This window comes from Orcinus orca, chromosome 7, assembly GCF_937001465.1.
Source record: "Orcinus orca chromosome 7, mOrcOrc1.1, whole genome shotgun sequence".
NCBI classification, from domain to species: domain Eukaryota; kingdom Metazoa; phylum Chordata; class Mammalia; order Artiodactyla; family Delphinidae; genus Orcinus; species Orcinus orca.
In genome coordinates, this window is record NC_064565.1 from 37,571,348 (window position 1) to 37,588,918 (window position 17,571).

Genomic DNA, 17,571 nt, shown 5'->3' on the forward strand with positions numbered 1-17,571 from the left:
GGCAGGCAAGTTGTTGAGAGTCTAAGCAAGTGATGGAAAGTCTGAACTATGCTAGTTGTAATGACAATAAAGAGGAAGAAATGATGGTAAACGTAACACTATGTAGTAATTTATAGGACATGAGGGGTGAAGGTATAACTGAAGTACCTAGGGTGACTCCCTTTCTAGATTTGGTAGCAACTGAGTGGATAATTGTGTCATCTACTTCAGATGACACAATTAACATCAAAGGAAGAGCATACTGAAGGGTGGTTTAAAAAATGATTAGTCACAGTTTATCTGGACATCTGAGGTACCTATGACATAGCCAATTGAAAAGGTCACATATGTGATTAGACATAAATCCAAAGTATATTTATATAAAACTTAAAAGCCATCACCCCACAGTAGGTAGATGAAACTATGAGAGAATAAAATACCTAAGAGACAATGTGTGAAGTAAAAGAGAAAGGCATCAGCATTTAGAGGTCAGGCAAAGGCATAGAAGCACCATGTTTCATCTAAAGTAAAAATAACTTGGGGCTTCCCTGGTGGCGCAGTGGTTGGGAGTCTGCCTGCCAATGCAGGGGACACGGGTTCGTGCCCCGGTCCGGGAGGATCCCATGTGCCACAGAGCGGTTTAGGCCTGTGAGCCGTGGCCGCTGGGCCTGTGCGTCCAGAGCCTATGCTCCGCGGCGGGAGAGGCCACAGCAGTGAGAGGCCCACGTACCGCAAAAAAAAAAAAAAAATAATAACTTGGCTATAAAACACTCATATTTTTTATTCCGCATTCTCCTAAGGTAAGGGACATAAAATACATACTTCATTAATTAAGGTGGCCCTATATTGGCTTTATCCCATGATGTAGTAGATAGCTGATCCACTGATGCCCTTGAAAACTCAGGTAGTTGAGGTGTACCTCTTAGCATTTCAATTTTCCACTCTGTACTCATCCCTAAAACTGCAAGGTTCTTATCTCAAATTCTTAGTGGTCTCTTTAAATTCTCCTCTCTTCATTTGAGGTGGAGTCGGAATACTCCATACTCCTTCCTCTTGGGAGAAGATGTAACTCAAAATATGGTGAGAGCATTAAAAGGCATTCATTTGATTCCTGTCCTCCTTTGGAACTGATTCTTACCTCTTTTACCATGCGGTATCTAGTGTTTCTTTGGTGCCTGTTATAACAGCTACTGTAACATTAAAGTATACGTCTGTCTCTCCTACAGGAGCATGAGCTCCGAAATGAGAAGAGTGATTTTTAAAAATCTTTGTATCCCCAGTTTTTATCACAAGGTAAGAACTGAGAAAACAGTAGTGTTAAAATGAACATCTAGGGCTTCCCGGGTGGCGCAGTGGTTGAGAGTCCGCCTGCCGATGCAGGGGACACGGGTTCGTGCCACTTTCCGGGAAGATCCCACATGCCGCGGAGCAGCTGGGCTCGTGAGCCATGGCCGCTGAGCCTGCGCGTCCGGAGCCTGTGCTCCGCAACGGGAGAGGCCCGCGCAGGGGGTGGGGTGCGGTGGGGTGGGGTGGGGTGGGGTGGGGTGGGGGGTGGGGGCGGGGGGGGGTGGGGTGGGGGGTGGGGGCGGGGGGGGTGGGGTGGGGGGTGGGGGCGGGGGGGGGTGGGGGGAAGAACACCTAGGAGTGAAGGAATGGCATATGAATAGAGTTTGACATCTGGTACCTTGTTTGGTGGATTCAAAGCCCCCCACGGGAGAAAACCATTTTAATTATTTGGGGCAGAGAGATACAGCGTCTCTCAAATTCAGAGAAAGATTAAATTTTGTTAATAGAGATATATCTTTTAGTTCATTGATTTGAAGCTGAAAGGGATCCCTATCAAAAACCTCAAAACTCAGATCTATGAATGGACATTACAAAAAGGGATATATGGGCTCAGGGTTGAAAAGGGAGACTGTAATAATTATACGAAGATGAAGACAATTCACTTGATCTTCAAGGCAAAATTCCAGGAGTCACTCTTGTGTACAGTATTTTGTTTTACTATAAAAGGAGATTTTTACAGATTCTTAAGTAAAATTTTTTCAAACAAAACTTTATATAACCAGAATCTATCTTTAAATAAATGCTTTGAAATATTGGCCCATGTCTAGGGAAAAGTACTAGATGGTATAAGCTTTATTTGATGAACAAGTAAACAAAAGTTATTCCTAAATTCAATTCTCCTCCAAATTTCTATACTACCACAGACAAGAATGCAGCCTACTTTTTCATAACTAAAATCTGAAATAACGATATCTTACTCAAGAGACCAACATAGTTCATTTTTCATTCTGATGGGTATCTCATTTATTAGGCACAAAATTCACGGTGCTCCAGTGCCAAGAATTACTAAGCAACAGAACATATGTAGGCGGATGTGATGTTTGCATATTCACACAATATGACATTTACACCAAGATCAGAAGTATATTATTGCTGAAAGAGAGTAACAGTAACAGAACAAGAGGGAGTAATATTCTTTTATTTTATAAGATACCATTCACAAAAGTAACTCCATGATCTTAAATAACCCTCTCCTAGAGAAAACAAGCAAATCCAGAGGGACATTCACATCTCCCCACGTTTAGTTCCTCCTAAATGCCAGAAAGGAAAACATACTGCTTGAAGCAATTTTTATGCCTTCTATAGCATAACACCTATTACAGCGTGAATACAGGAACTGCCTATCAGCCTGAGCAGAATACTAACTACGTTACAGCATCAAAATCAGGAAATATTCTGGAGTGTTCTACTCAAGACATTTCCCTAGGGACCCTGAAACTTGGCAACTTTCTCTGATAGGCAGCTACTTCTGTTCCCATACTGTCTCTCTGCTGAATACAGGAACCAATGATCAAGACAAGGTTGAATGTCTGAATAAACGTAACTATTTCCTCACAGGGGGAAAATAAATTCCCAATGCCAAATATGTGAGCCAGCCCCCTTCAAACTGATGTGTGGTTTAAGGCAGTGACCTCAACACAGCGTCGATTTGAGGCAACCACCCACGTGCCCATTTCAGTTGTACAACTTTCAACACAAATACAGACTTATTAAAATAAGTGAATGAGGAAATGTTTTTAAAGGAAGATATCCAGAACACGTCACCCAACAAGATGGGTCATTCTGTAAGCATTAATTCTTAGTGAAACATAGTATTTTATACATGCTAAAATTCCATGTTTAACAATAGGTATGCATATCCTTAAAACATCAAATATTCCTTCATATTCTTTCTAAATGTCCTCAGCTGATACTTTTCATGGTTTCTTGACAGATGTCATTAAATTTCTAGATAGAAGAGCTTCCTCTGGCAGTATTTTGCTACAATGATTTCTCCACTAAACTTGTTTTTAAAAGAGTTAAAGGTTCTTGAACTGTACTCCTCCTTCCTTCTCAGTGAACGGATTTTATAATGACTTTTATAATTTGCTTAAAGATTTAAATATGCCAGCTACATTTCTTGAGGAATCATTTCCTGTTCATAACCCTCAGGAAAACTGCACCTACTACAGAGGGTGGAAAGCAACCTTTTTTCCTGTACAAGAAGATTTGAGGTTCATTATAAGCATGTAACTATCCTGTATTACACTGGGTCCTAAACTGGGGATTACAAAAGGAACAAGAAAATAAAAACCTAGCAACAACCGCTGATACTTTTATTTTTATAAGTGCTGTATGTTTGCAAGTCACAACTGTTGACAACAACCCTATCTGTAGAGATTTCCATCAGTATGGCAGGAATATGGTAGCTATGATATGGAAAGCTGATGAGTCACTGGAATTTGTTACGGTGAAGCTCTGTGCACTTTCCCCATGTGCTCCTTGTTACTTGAGCTGATTTCTACAACTGCGAATAGTGGACCTATAGAAGGATCTCTCACGGCTCCTGAATTTAGACGGACCTGACAGTTATATCATATAAAAATGTCCAATATATAAGAATTTGCTCTTCAGATTATTTTTAAGTAGTAAACGGAACCATTTTCAAATAAAGACACCTGGAGTTAGAAGCGGAAGAGGCCATTCTGAAAGCAAAGCAAAAGTATACTTGAACTACTCTCAGAAAAAATATTTCTATTTTATGACTAAATCTCCAGAAATGTTCAATAACATGATAATAATAGCAATACAGGCCCTCGGTTCCCCTGAATAAAGAGTTCCAAACGAATAAATAAGTAAAAGACCATTTGCAACAAACTTACCCGGGTCGCTTATTGCTGGGCTTCATCCGAGATTTCCTGAATAGAGGTCGCAAAGATGAGCCTAAGTGTCTGAATTTTCAAACAAGCTTCTACCACCATTTTGCTGCACCTTAAGTTTTGGGAAACAGGAGATAAAAATTTGGAAACCAGAAATTAATCTTCTCAGTTAAACTATTCTAATAATAATCATTTGATTTTAGATTCACTAGCCCTTCTACTTCTTTAGCCCCTGGGGGGTGGGTGTCTCCCACTTACTCAGGTCTCCCACTTGCGGAAGAGCAGCACGGCCTTCTCCTTCCCCCATCCAGCAAAACCTCACCAGCTCAGAACCCCACTCCTCAGGACCCTTCTTTCCTCAAAGCGCTGGTTTTTATAGTCCCAGGAACAGGCAACGCCAGCTCACCTGGAACTTGTTAGAAATGCAAATTACTGAGCCTCTCCGCAGGCCTTCAGAATTAGAAAATCTGGAGGGGGGGGCATAGCAACCTTTGGTTTAACTAGTCTTCCAGGTATTATGAAGTGCGCTGATGTTTGAGAAGCACTGCTACAGAAGAAGGGCTACTGTTAGTAGGAGAAAATGTATCCATCTATATTAATTCCAGATGTCATCTCTCACAGATAACATTTGCATTTCACAGAGGCCTTCCAGGCTGAAGTAAGCAGTAAAGGATTAGGGTGAAGGAGTTCAGGTGCCACAGATGCGAAAAGGGAGCGACTCTGAATCATGGAGGCCCGCTAAAATTACAGCTTTTAAGTGACTTACTTTACCTTGTGCTTGAAAGCACAGTCTAGAGAAATAGGTCTCAACCCTGTTTACCTTGAACTCTCTTCAGGTGTTTTGCTTTTGTTTCTGTTTTTGTTTTTACCTTAAAATAATTGAATTTCTGGGGCTGCAAGCACCCCAGGTGAATCTAATATGTAATCAGGTTTGCCTTCCACTAGCCTTGGTCCCAGGAGTCTCACAATTCAGCCTGCATCAGAATAACCTGGAGGGATTGTTGCAGGAAGGATTGCTGGGCCCACCCCAGAGGTTCTGAGTCAATAGGTCTAGGGTGGGGCAGAGAATCTGCATTTCTATAAACTTTATTGGAGCTGGTTCTGGGAGGAAAATCTGAGAATCACTGCAGTGACGCTTGCTATCAATTCCATTTGCCTAAAGCATAGGAATAGGTTGTGAGTCTATAGCCAGAACATTTGAAACACAGTCAGGGTAATATTTAAATTCATGAATTTGTAAGTTGTCTCATTCACTCCAAAAGGAAATTCAGTTCAACAGTGTAACACCTCACTTTTTCCAAGGCAGCTTATCTAACACCTTCACTTTTAAAAGCAAAACAATTCCCTGGAAAGCAAAACAGATCCTACCAAGTACAAAATCCATGCGGTCAAGAGAATTCGCTTTACACAGAGGGAGAGCACGCCAGGTGCTTCCTCTGAGTCAAATTACTCCTAATTTATTTCAAATTCCAATTGGGTTGATAATCTGATTTCTTGGTGTGCAGCAGATTAAAATCAGAAAGTTGCAGGCTGAGCAACTGACACAGGAAGCAATAAATGAAAGCTAATAGTTTAAAAGCAGAAACAAAAAAAAATGATGAAAAGCAAACAGAGGAAGTTAAGATTTGAAGAACTTCAGGACACTTACATTTAAATGCTCCTTTAAAGTAACACTGAATTCCTAACAGAAACAGGTGCATCCACGCAAATGTAAGCAGCTGGATGGAAATGTATTAAGAAGGGAGCTGCTCAAGGGCAAGGAGAATAAACTCAACTCATGGGATGCATCGACTGTTGGTAAGACACTGCTCTGGTGCTTTTCCATGAACTAAATTAATCTAATTCTTACATCACTCCTGTGGAGTAGTAACAATTACCTTTATGCTCACTTTACAGATAAGGAAAATAAAGCATGGAGAGATGAAGTAATTCACCCCAGATCACATGGCTGAAAGTGCAGAGAGGATACTTGAACCTCTGAGAGGGCTGTGGCCAGAGTCTGGGTAGTTGACCACCCCCTACCCCCATCCTATCACAGCAGTTTGCTATTAACTACTCATCATCCTGAATAAGGCAGTAGCCATGGACTGTGTTTGGGGAGATGGGGGTACAAGGGACTAGTTAATGATTTTCTATTTTTAAAAATTATGTTAAAGAAGACAATGTTTGGTTCAAAAGGGGACCTTAAATGTAACTGGAAGAATACTTGGACTATGTGAGACTCTAGTTGTTGATCAAATTAGCCTTTATCTTATGATTTTAGCAGTTCTACACTAAAAAAATGTGTCTCGAGGGGAATATAAATCATTTCCAGAAACTTTGCTAAGAATTTTTGAAGTTATATTTTCAGAACTATTGCAAAACAAATTAAAAGATTGCTTCAAATAGATACATAGCCATTGTGATTGTTAGCCAACAGCATGCAGACTCCATGGGAAATAAAATAACCATCCAAAGAACACAGGCTTCTGTTTGTTGAATTAAAAGAACAGTTCTATTAGCTCTGTGGCAGAGAGAATTAATAAACGTCTGGTCCTGCTGTAACATTCAACCAGTGAAAAGCCACTTTACAAAGCCTGCGGCATTTCTAACAGTATATTTTTAAACTTTTGTTTGGCAAATTAAATGTGAACATTCCAATCAACAGGACAAAATATTTCAGTTAGTTTCAAAAAAAAATAAAGTTACAGTTAATTAAAAGTTAAAAATTCTGCTGACAATTCTTTAAATTCTTTAAATTTCTAAGAGTGGATGATTTTCAATGTATATGGGAGAAAAAAGTCATCTGTGGGGAACCTACTCTTATTTGGAGGATGTGGGATTCTTAAGGGACTAAAAAGAGAAATAAGAGTTGGATTGGATTAGTTTAACCTATGATTCAGATTTCTCTGAAAGTCCCAAATCTATCCATGTTTGTTTATTCATCTCACTGTCCCAAGTGAATGAACTAATCGTTAGATTAATGCTTAGTGTCATTTATGTGAAAATAAACCCTTGATATTTCTATTGCGAAGAGGAGGCACTACTTGGAAAATTATTCTGGTCAAAGTTTTCTCTGTCATTCTCCATGGTTAAAGCATTTTTTAAAGTGCTATAGAAAATCTAAAGATGCTTTCCTGAGGAAAATTTGTGCTGTCCCTTTAGTTTACTCTTTTTCAGGAATGATTTCCTTCTGGGTGAGAATACTGCTTCAGTTTTTCATCTTATTAACATAATGACAACTCTACCTAGTTAGCATTCTGGTCTTCAAAGTATATGGAGCCATATTAAGCCAATAACATATAATATTAGCATATAAGAAATTACAGTGATTTTAGACTGATACTACATGAACTTCTAACTAAAGTTTTCTAGGGAGGTGAAAGTTAAGGGATACACTTATTCTCAGTTCTAAATTAACACATAAGATTCACATGAAGGCTACATATGTGAAGTTCATTGGCTTAATTTCTCACGTAACAACTCACCTTCCCTGAATTGTACCCTCAAATGCTTTGACCTTGAATTCACCTAATCTCCTTATTTTAAAAAATCACATGCCAATCACCTCTATATTTATTTTAAAATGACTACAGAGAGCAGTATTCATTACATGACCTTGTACCTCCTACATAAAATCCAAGACTATACCTTTTTCCTTAAAACCAGTTCTTCATTAAGGAATTTGAATCTTCCCATATTTCTCTTTTTGCCACAGACACTAGGAAACTCCGAGGCAAAACTAATGCCCGGTGATAGCAAATATATGGGACTTCATGGGCAGATCACTAATTTGTGTCCATGATATTGACTTAATCATTGTTACTTACTTTTGGCATATACGTCTTTAGGTCTTCTCAAAAGTGTTTTAAAAACTCAACATCAGTATTTTTTATCTTTTATGTAAAGTTACAGGTAGAATGTTTCTCAGAAGTTTTACAGGTCAAGTTATTTTAGCTATTATGATGGACCTTCAAAAATGCATTTTTCTCTGTTATATTTCTTTTATTTTTTTCTCTAGGAGTATAACCAATAAACAAACCCTCGCTATCAATCTCCAAAATATATAGTCATATTTCATTTTCAAAACTAAACACCTCCTGTGATGAATTACAGTCATTAGCGAGATTCTTGTACAGAAACTTCAAACCATTTGGAAATGACTGAGCAGCTGACAGAAAAGGTGGGAGGAGGCAGAAGAGTTTCTGTTCCCACAACTTTCTGGTTCTCCAATGTAAATATTTCTGAATCTATGCAGTTCTGCTTGACACTTTATCATACTAAACTTTTTAAAAGTTTCCAATATTTTTGTTGCTGCTGTTTGATTTCCAAACGAGGAGAGAAAAGAGTTTTCTCTCCACCTCAAGCTTTTCCCCAGTACCCAAGGCCAGGTACTCTGCCAACACAACCTTATCATCCAGTGTGTGGAAAGATCCAATCTTGAGAAATTAACACCAAGAAGGATGCATTTTATATCTATTAGCATTATTTTATGAGAAACCGTGTCATCCAAATTTAGGTTTTAATTAAATCAATGGCCAGGATCTTAGAAGGAAAGCAAGATGAAATGCTAGTCTATCACCACACCACCAAGGCCATGAGATAAAAATTAACTTAACCAGACTTTCTACATTGGTTCCAACCAGACACCTCAAGATTTCTGGCTATAGAAATAGGGTTAGGCAATATACGGAGGCATTAAATTCTGGTTTCCCAATTATCCAAAAACTTTAAGTGCTCTTCTGCTTGGAAAAAGTCATTCTGATTTCTTTTCAATTCTTTCCCCATGAAAGAATTTTCCTCTAGCTAGCCTCTTATCTCCTTCCCCAACCTTAGCCCAACCTTTTTGCTAACTCTCTTTCTTCTAGTTCAGTAATTTTCAAACTTTAATGAACGTAAGAATCACCATTAAGGGTTTAGTAAACACAGATTGCTGGTCCCATCCCCAGAGATTTTGATTCAGTAGATCTGGTGTGGTACCTGCAAATTCCCGATACCATACGTTGAGAAGTATGGCTAAGGACTATCAAATCCACCAGAGAGAAAACAGAAATTCCCACCTCACTTAGAGAAGCAAGTTAGATGACTTTTTTAAAATTAATTTTTTTTTGGAGTATAGTTGCTTTACACAGATGACTTTAATGACCTACAGTAGGAGCTGGCAATCCACCGTTTTTTACCCAATCTTGGCCAATTTGATCATTTTCTACATATGGCACAGGGTTGCCAGATAGTAAAACCACATTCAAAGGCCCTGCCCAACTTTTTAGGCCTGGCTGTTTTCCTGCAGTAATTCTTGTAATCCTTTAAATAAAAATTATTTATCAGGACCTCTCTCCCATCCGTCACTAACCACTATCTTACTTTCTCTTTTTATACCCATCCCCCTTAACTCCTTTGCCAAACTAAAGAAGGTTACTATATTATTCAATATCACAAGAATTTATTTCACATAAAATCTTTGTGTGTCTGAATGATTCTGCATGTGCTAGTGTGATGTAAGCATATAAAACACTGAAAGGCAAGTACCAAGCTTCTCAGATATGGGACTGGAAAACACAAAGGTAAACTTTTTTATCAATACATCTCTATCTCTTTTTTTGTATTGGTAAATAAATTTTTGTACTTTTCTTTTTATTCTTTTTAACATTTTATCCCAAAATTCAACACTAAAAGAATCATGCACTGCTAGAATTTTCTGAAACACTCATGTATTTATTGAAGACACGTGGTGTATATTCATGGTAATAAGTATGTTAATAAGTCTGGGGTGAGAGGAAAAGGGGAGCATTCATGGATAGACGTATTATGGAAAAACAATGACACATGGAAAGGTAAGATAACTGCCATAGAAAGATACAAAGCAAGTGTGCTACAGAAGACCAAAGAGGAGAGAGATCACTTCTGACTAGAAATTTGTTAGGGAGTATATAGCAGTTAGTACTTGAGATGGTACTTCAATAGGAGAAAGAACAGGCCTAAGTATGTAAGGGGCAAACAGAGTTAGATGGAATGCATTCCCAAAGAGTCATTTCCAGTGACTCAGTCAACATTCCCATGCCATTCCTATCACTGTGGGCTTAGTGTTTTTCAATGAAAGACAAGATTTTGGATCAGAATATTTGAGTCCAAGTCCTTAGGCTTGTATAGTGTCATTAATAATAAAAATAAGGGACTTCCCTGGTGGTCCAGTGGTTAAGACTCCGTGCTTCCACTGCAGGGAATGTGGGTTCAATCCCTGGTCGGGGAACTAAGATCCCACATGCCTGCCATGTGGCACAGCCAAAAAATAAATAATTAATTAAATAAAAAAATAAACTGGAACTGACAGTAATAAAAGACGGAGAATATTAAAAATAATAATAAAAATAAATTTTCATGGGTGCAATATATATCTGCAAAAAGAGTTTTGCAGTCTGCAAAGCTCTATGCAAAGGTCTTTAGGGGTTGCAGCCCACTTATTTGGACTGTCCAGTTTTGACATGCATTTTCAGACTAGACCACTCATCTTAGTCCTGCAATTAGAAAGAGACTCAGTTGTCTCTGAGCTCAAGAACTCATGCAGTGAGGACCTAACTACACCAAGAACACTGTGTCATCCTCTGGCCATGGCACACAGCAGCAATTCATACCTAAGAGGCAACGTAAAAGAGGAAATAAAGCAAACTACCCACCCTTGGTTCAAATTTCTAGGTCTTCTGCTTCTGGCAGCTGCCCTGACTTATTCTTTGATCCTCCAAAGTCTTCTTGAACTTTCGACCTTCGTGGAATTCATGGGTTGGATTTATTGCTTTGCCTGAGCAGTCACAGCCAACATTTTCTTTACAGAGCTCCCTAACACTCCAAATACAGTCTGACTTACCCAGCTACTGCCAACTTCCTTCCAATGGCTTAGATTTCTAGATTTCACCCTTGGCCAACACTGTGGCCTGATAGCTTCCTTTCCTTTATTTCCCATCTTCAAAATGGCAGTTTACAATCATTCTCTTGAAAAAATGGATTCTGTGTTGTACAGGCCCTAGGTGCAATTACATACATATTTTTACAAGGGAAGAAGAATTATGCAAAAGCACACTTTCCAAATCTATTATCAATATACAATTTAAACTAAAAGGAAGAAATTCAAGTCAGATCACAAATCTTAGGCCACTTAAGTGAGGTGAATATTAGATTATCAAAATGACAACTGCTGGTTTGGCAAGGCCAAATTAACAGGAAGTTCAATGCAAGGCTTCAGAAGCAAGAGCTGTTTAGCAGGTTGGAAGGAAATCAATTAAAAACTGGAAGGAAAGGCTTGGAATCAGAGGAACCAGCTGATACCAAAGACCTGAAAAGGAAGTAGGATCAAGATGATTATAAAAGCAGATGACTTCTTGGTGTGGCTCATCTGCTACTAATGAGCTGTATAAACTCATCTGTCATGTCTCCACTGGATCAATTCAACAACAGGCCTCTTTGCCTACGATCCTGGCCTTTCTGAACCCTGTAGCAAGAGACATCTTTCTAAATGCAAATCTGATCATGCCATTTCCTGGCTTAAAGCCTTTTAGAGGTACTTTATCACTTTCAGGACAGAAGCCAAGATTCTTAATTTGGCCCACACAACTCTTCATGATATGGTACCTGCCTGTCTATTACACCTCATCTCACTACATCTCCAATCCTCTCTTAAACTCTTTCTCCTAACATATATTTGTTAGACTAAAGAATTTGTAGGAAAAATGGTCTGGATACAAATCCTGGTTCTTTTGTATACTTAACTTTAGGGAAGTTAGCAAACCTACCCTGAGATGCACTTCCTTATCTTTAAAAATGGGTCCAATGTGATGATAATATCTGCCATAGATGTTTTGGGGGGAGAATTAAATGTAAGATAATAAAGGGTCTACGTAATGCCAAGTGTTTAATAGATGCCAGTTATTGCCTTCTAGCCCACAGCCACCCAAGATCTGTAATTGTTGAGCCATCCACACACTAACACCATACGCATATCTAAGCACTTACCTCCTCTCTGCCTTACTAATACCTTTTGACACTTAACCCAGGATTCATCTCCTTGAGGAAGATTCTTTGATGTCTCTTAAGGGAAAGAAGCTGCCCACTCTTGCTCCAACAAGCTTGCTCTGTAGAGAGCATTCAAAATTTGATCTCTGCAGAGGGCAATCAAAACCTGATTTGCAAGTATGCCCCTTCCTTAAGTCTGGAGCTCTTTAGGGCCAGTACCTTGTCCTTTCTCTGCATAGCCTCAGTGCCAACTGACTGCTGAGCTCTTGGTAAAAGTAATAAGTTAAAAATTGGAAAAAAAAAATTGGATGAATATGTGGTCAGACAACAGATAGATGCCAACAGTGATTTAACCTTAAAATAGAGATAGGAAGTAGATATGAATCCAAGTGTCTTTCCCCTCACCCTCCCAGACTTTATTAATATTTGAATGAGAAATTCCCAAATGTATCCTTTTTTCACAGTTTAGAAGGTATATCAGACTTATAGTCCATACGTGCTGGCAGAAGCCATGTCTACTCAAGTTTATACTGGTCCAGATAGTAGAAATTACAGGTAGACTTCGGGGGACAAGGTTCTTAATAACTCGAGGGGAGAAAAGTAACATAAAGGCAATCTCATGGAACTACCTCTTATAAGCCAGGGTATAACTAACATGACAGATGAAATGTCTAAGTTTCATAATATTTTCTGCCTTTCCTTATCAGCAAATTAAAATGTGAATTTAGTAGCTGCAACAATGAATTAATCGTACTGCATTCACCTTTACAGGCTTAGAATCAAAACCTTTTGACACCAATTTTCAAATTTATGGAAATTTAAATCCCCAGAGAGCTTTTTTGATCTGCTCTAAGCACCAGAGACAACTCCAAATTCTGGTGGTATCTCTGAGGAATATCTAATCTCCTTAGAAGAGGGACTAAGTGATAAATCATGAGGACTGGGAACGTTTGCAAAACATACACATTGGCAAGCGTTTCCCCATTATTTCTTAGAGGAAAAAAAAACAGAGGAGGACAGAAGGGAGTATAGATAACACATTTTATATCTGGGTGATGTGATTAGGGGACATTGTTGCAGAAAAGAGACCAGTAGCATCAGCACCACCATTGGCCCAGGAAGCAACACGATGAGAACAAACAGAAATCAGCAGCTGGTGAACAGAATGTGTCTTTACATGGCACGGGACAGGAGATGTCTGACGGACAGCATAAATACAGCATCTGAAACTCATCTTTCCACCTTTTCCATGCCAACAAATGAACTAGATTAACAAGACCAGGATAATCATGCCCACCACTGAATTAACAGTTGGAAGAAGAAAATCAATTTAGGTTAAATGATTGGACTGGAACAGTTTTCTACTTTCACTACCCCAAAGCCAAGAATATTTAAGATGGGAGACTAATACATTCATTTAACCCACAAACATTTATTGAGCACCTATTATTTACCAGGCACTATACTTGGCAGTGGAAACAAAGATGAATAAGATACAATCCCTATCTTCTAGTTAAGTTAGTCTTGGAGAGGATACTAATATGAAAATACATAAGTGAAATATTGTCTCAGAAATGATATTATAGAAAGACAAGGGAGTATGGAGCAAGGAAGAAAATGATTATTAATAATTGGCTAGTGATAGTATTTACATGGACTTTCTACAGGAGGCAAGGCTATGGGTCTTGATATGTGAGTGGTGCCAGCCTTTAGATAATACAGAATAAGCCATGAAAGCAAATATAGGGACATATAAAAACAACAACAAGAAACCGAGTTCAAAAACCTTCCATTTATCCCACATCTAATGTCCTGTGATTTCTGATTTGAGTTTTCAAACTATTCTTAAATCACTGTCTCTTTTTTCTACCCTAAATTCTGAGGCACAAAAGTCACAATCTTTGCATGAAATATATATATATATATATATAAAATAGGCTTTAGGCACACCAAAAGGATCCGATGCCTTTTTGAATTAACAAACGTAATATTTCATGTAAACTTAGACTCCAGTCTGTCCTAGATATTTTATGCTTATTTATGATGCTGGGCTATGACTTTCTAGTTATTCATGTGGTATTATTTTGGCTGTTCAAACACCATAGTAAGCCTTGAATACAAGAACCATAGTTTCAGTCACTTTCCAGCTTGTCCAAAAGGTAGTTCAGTTTTATGTCCACTGTAGGAACTAATTAATGAATGAATGAATTTTAAATGAATGAATGAACTATGCGTAGAATGAATTAATGAACCAAGAAATGTATGGAGAGAAAAAAAATCAAGGTCCAAATCAAGGGAAAGAGGCCCAGGACAGCTCCTTTCTGAACAGTTGGCAGAATGATGAATAAAAGTAACTGTAAACACCTTCGATTTGTCTCTCATGAAAGCCAGTCTTAAAAAATTGTCTTCCTACACATCATGAACTCTGTCTTAAAGATGCTGCCTACAGATAAGCAGAGAGGTCACAAAGTCTCTCCCACATGCATTTTCAAGGATACCTGCCCCCTCTTTAACCATTTTAAGGTGTTATCTGTCTTCTACATGATCACTAGAATGAAAACCCTGCTTTATACATATCCAAATTACACTACATATATGTAACCAAAACTGCCCTCAAGAGAGGGAGAAAATCAAAACAGGCCAAATTACAATAGAACACTATACATAAACGATATTCTAGGAGAGCTATTCATAACTCATATCATGAAGGGTTAGTTTCCTAATACTTAAAGAGCTCTCAAAACTCAATACAGGACTTCCCTGGTGGCGCAGTGGTTGAGAGTCCGCCTGCCGATTCAGGGGACATGAGTTCGTGCCCCGGTCTGGGAAGATCCCACATGCCGCGGAGCAGCTAGGCCCGTGAGCCATGGCCGCTGAGCCTGCGCATCCGGAGCCTGTGCTCCGCAACGGGAGAGGCCACAACTGTGAGAGGCCCGCGCACCGCAAAAAAAAAAACCCGAAAGAAAAACAAAACCAAAAAAACCCCAAAAAACTCAATAGAAAATAAGACTAACATCCTAATAGGAAAATAGGCAAAGAAATCTTTCTCTACCTTCCTTTTTCCTGTATTTCTTAGCTTTGTCTATTGAGAGGACCTAGAAGCAGTGATCCTAAGTAACAAAGAAGACAAGTGTCTTCTAGATATTAGTTTCTAAATGGTATTCTATACTAAAAGAACCAAAACTCTTTGGAGAAAGGATTAAATCTTGGATTATGACAGGGAAAATATAAGATGATCCTGTAACATCTTTTTGTATCCAAAAGTAAATAAATACTCAATGCTGGGAAAATGTCAAAAGAATACAAGAGTCAGCATGAAAGGTTTCCACTGGCCAAGTCTGGAACAATTTGAGCATCAAAATAAATATTAATAATTGTAATAGGTAGTAATCCTTTGAGTAAAATAAAAATTTATGAATTCAAACTGCTATAAATACTATGGTGGATTTGTCTTATATCAACTGGACTAATCTGTGACTACATGTCCCAGAATTCCCTTTCCTCAGAGTTCTGAGTTGGCATGACACAGAAGTGATATTTTGCACAAGATCTGTAAGATGGAAGTAAATGAGCAGCAGTATTCCTTATGACCAGAAGGTAAGTTGAAAGAGCAGATGCTGTTGCAGCCCACTCACATTACTTATCTTGTCTTCTCAGGTAGGAGCAACCACTAGATCTTTGGCCTCAGCACCACTGATGCCTGGCCAGATGCATGCTCCATGGTGAAGGACACTGGCTTCTCCTGCAGGACACTCCATAATCCAACTTGGAGGCTTGCAGGTGATGAGAGAGCATTCTCCATTGGACTCTATTCTATCTTCACTAGTTCCAATTCATCCTTGCTTCCCTCATTTCATGTCCACTGGCCCTCCATGACTGCCCGCCCAGTGAGATTCTGAGTGCAGCTCCAGGCACAGAAACAAAAGGCTCACAAAACTGTGTAATCAGCTCTCATTCCTGCATCAAGTGATACCCCTATAATAAATCCTTTGTTCTTCTCTGCTCAAATCCTGATTGATAGAAATACATGAATGAATGAATGAATGAATGAATGAACGAATGAATGAGAAGAGAGCTTTATGGGTTAGTGAAAATCTCAAAGTGTCTCCCCAAAAGATACTTGATTGTTTATTAATTAATAAGCACGAATACTTATCAAATGGCTTTACAGTAAAGAAGCCTGGCATAAAATGTGCTAACCAAGTAATGAAATTTAATATCACTAGTAATGAAACAAATTGACATTGCATACCTGCTGATATGATATAAGATAAACACAGTAACATTTTGAGGTAATCCTGCTGAAAATGAGAAAATATCAGCAAATCCAAATTAAGGGACATTTTACAAGTAACTAGCCTATAACTTTCAAAAAGTCAGGTCATGAAAGACAGGGAGACAGAGGAACTGTCCAGCTTGAAGGAGACTAAGGACCATGACAATCAAATACAATGCATGACACTGTGTGGACAACAGAAAAAAAAATTGAATAGAGTCTGAAGGTTAAATGATTATAATGAAATTAAGTTAATTTACTAATTTTGTATTATGACTAAGTAGGAAAATACCTTTGTTTTCAGAAAATACATACTTGAAGGATATCATGTTTGTATCTCATTCTCAGATAGTTCACCATATATAGTGATATAGATGTTTGTGTATATTTACACATATCTTAGATTTATCAGTTGATAATATTTACACACACATGGAGAGAGAGGGAGGGAGGAAGGGAATGAAAAAGCAACTATGCTAAAACATTAACAGTTTGAAAATATGGATAAAAAATATATAGGAACTCTATTTTTTATACTGTTTTTGCAACTTTTCTGTAAATTTGAAATCATTTCAAAATAGAAGTGAAAAATATATATGTTATAGGGGAAGGTTAGGAATAGATACAGAAATAGAGATAAAATTAGCTCTTATTTCAAAATATTCATAGCCTCACTCATATTCAGAAAAATGCATATACAATATCTCACCACTCAGATATATAAGGATAAAAAAAATACTGTTGATCTATGTTTTGGTAAAGATAAGGATAGTTGAATGAGCTGGGTATCTTCTGTGTATGCTTCTGGCCCCACTTCTCTACCCTGTTCTGTACCTCAGCTAGCTAACCTGTGTGAACAGCATCCGGGGTCTCGTTTGCCCTCTGGCCACCTGTCAAGTTTGGGCAATAGGTAACAACAACAAGACATCAGAAGGAGGGATGAGAATGTGGTCTGAATATTCATCCTCCAGACTTCCTCCCTGAGGGTGTGCTTCTGGCTGGCTACTTCCTCGACCAAAGATCACAGCCCATTTAAGGAGGTCCTTTTCACACAACATCCTCTCTGTCTTTGGTACCAGTAAGTGCTCTCTCCTCTTGCCCTCTCAGGTCTAGTGGCAGTAATCCCAC

General features: G+C 38.5%; 1 long non-coding RNA gene across 1 annotated transcript; it reads left to right on the forward strand.

Annotated features, from left to right (window-relative positions):
• The first annotated feature begins 646 nt into the window (after positions 1 to 646).
• LOC125964984 (uncharacterized) lies at positions 647 to 16,163 on the forward strand. The gene is made up of 3 exons (XR_007478381.1): positions 647 to 779; positions 1,206 to 1,272; positions 15,825 to 16,163. It is a non-coding gene; the product is annotated as an uncharacterized LOC125964984 (long non-coding RNA).
• The last annotated feature ends 1,408 nt before the right edge of the window (positions 16,164 to 17,571 follow it).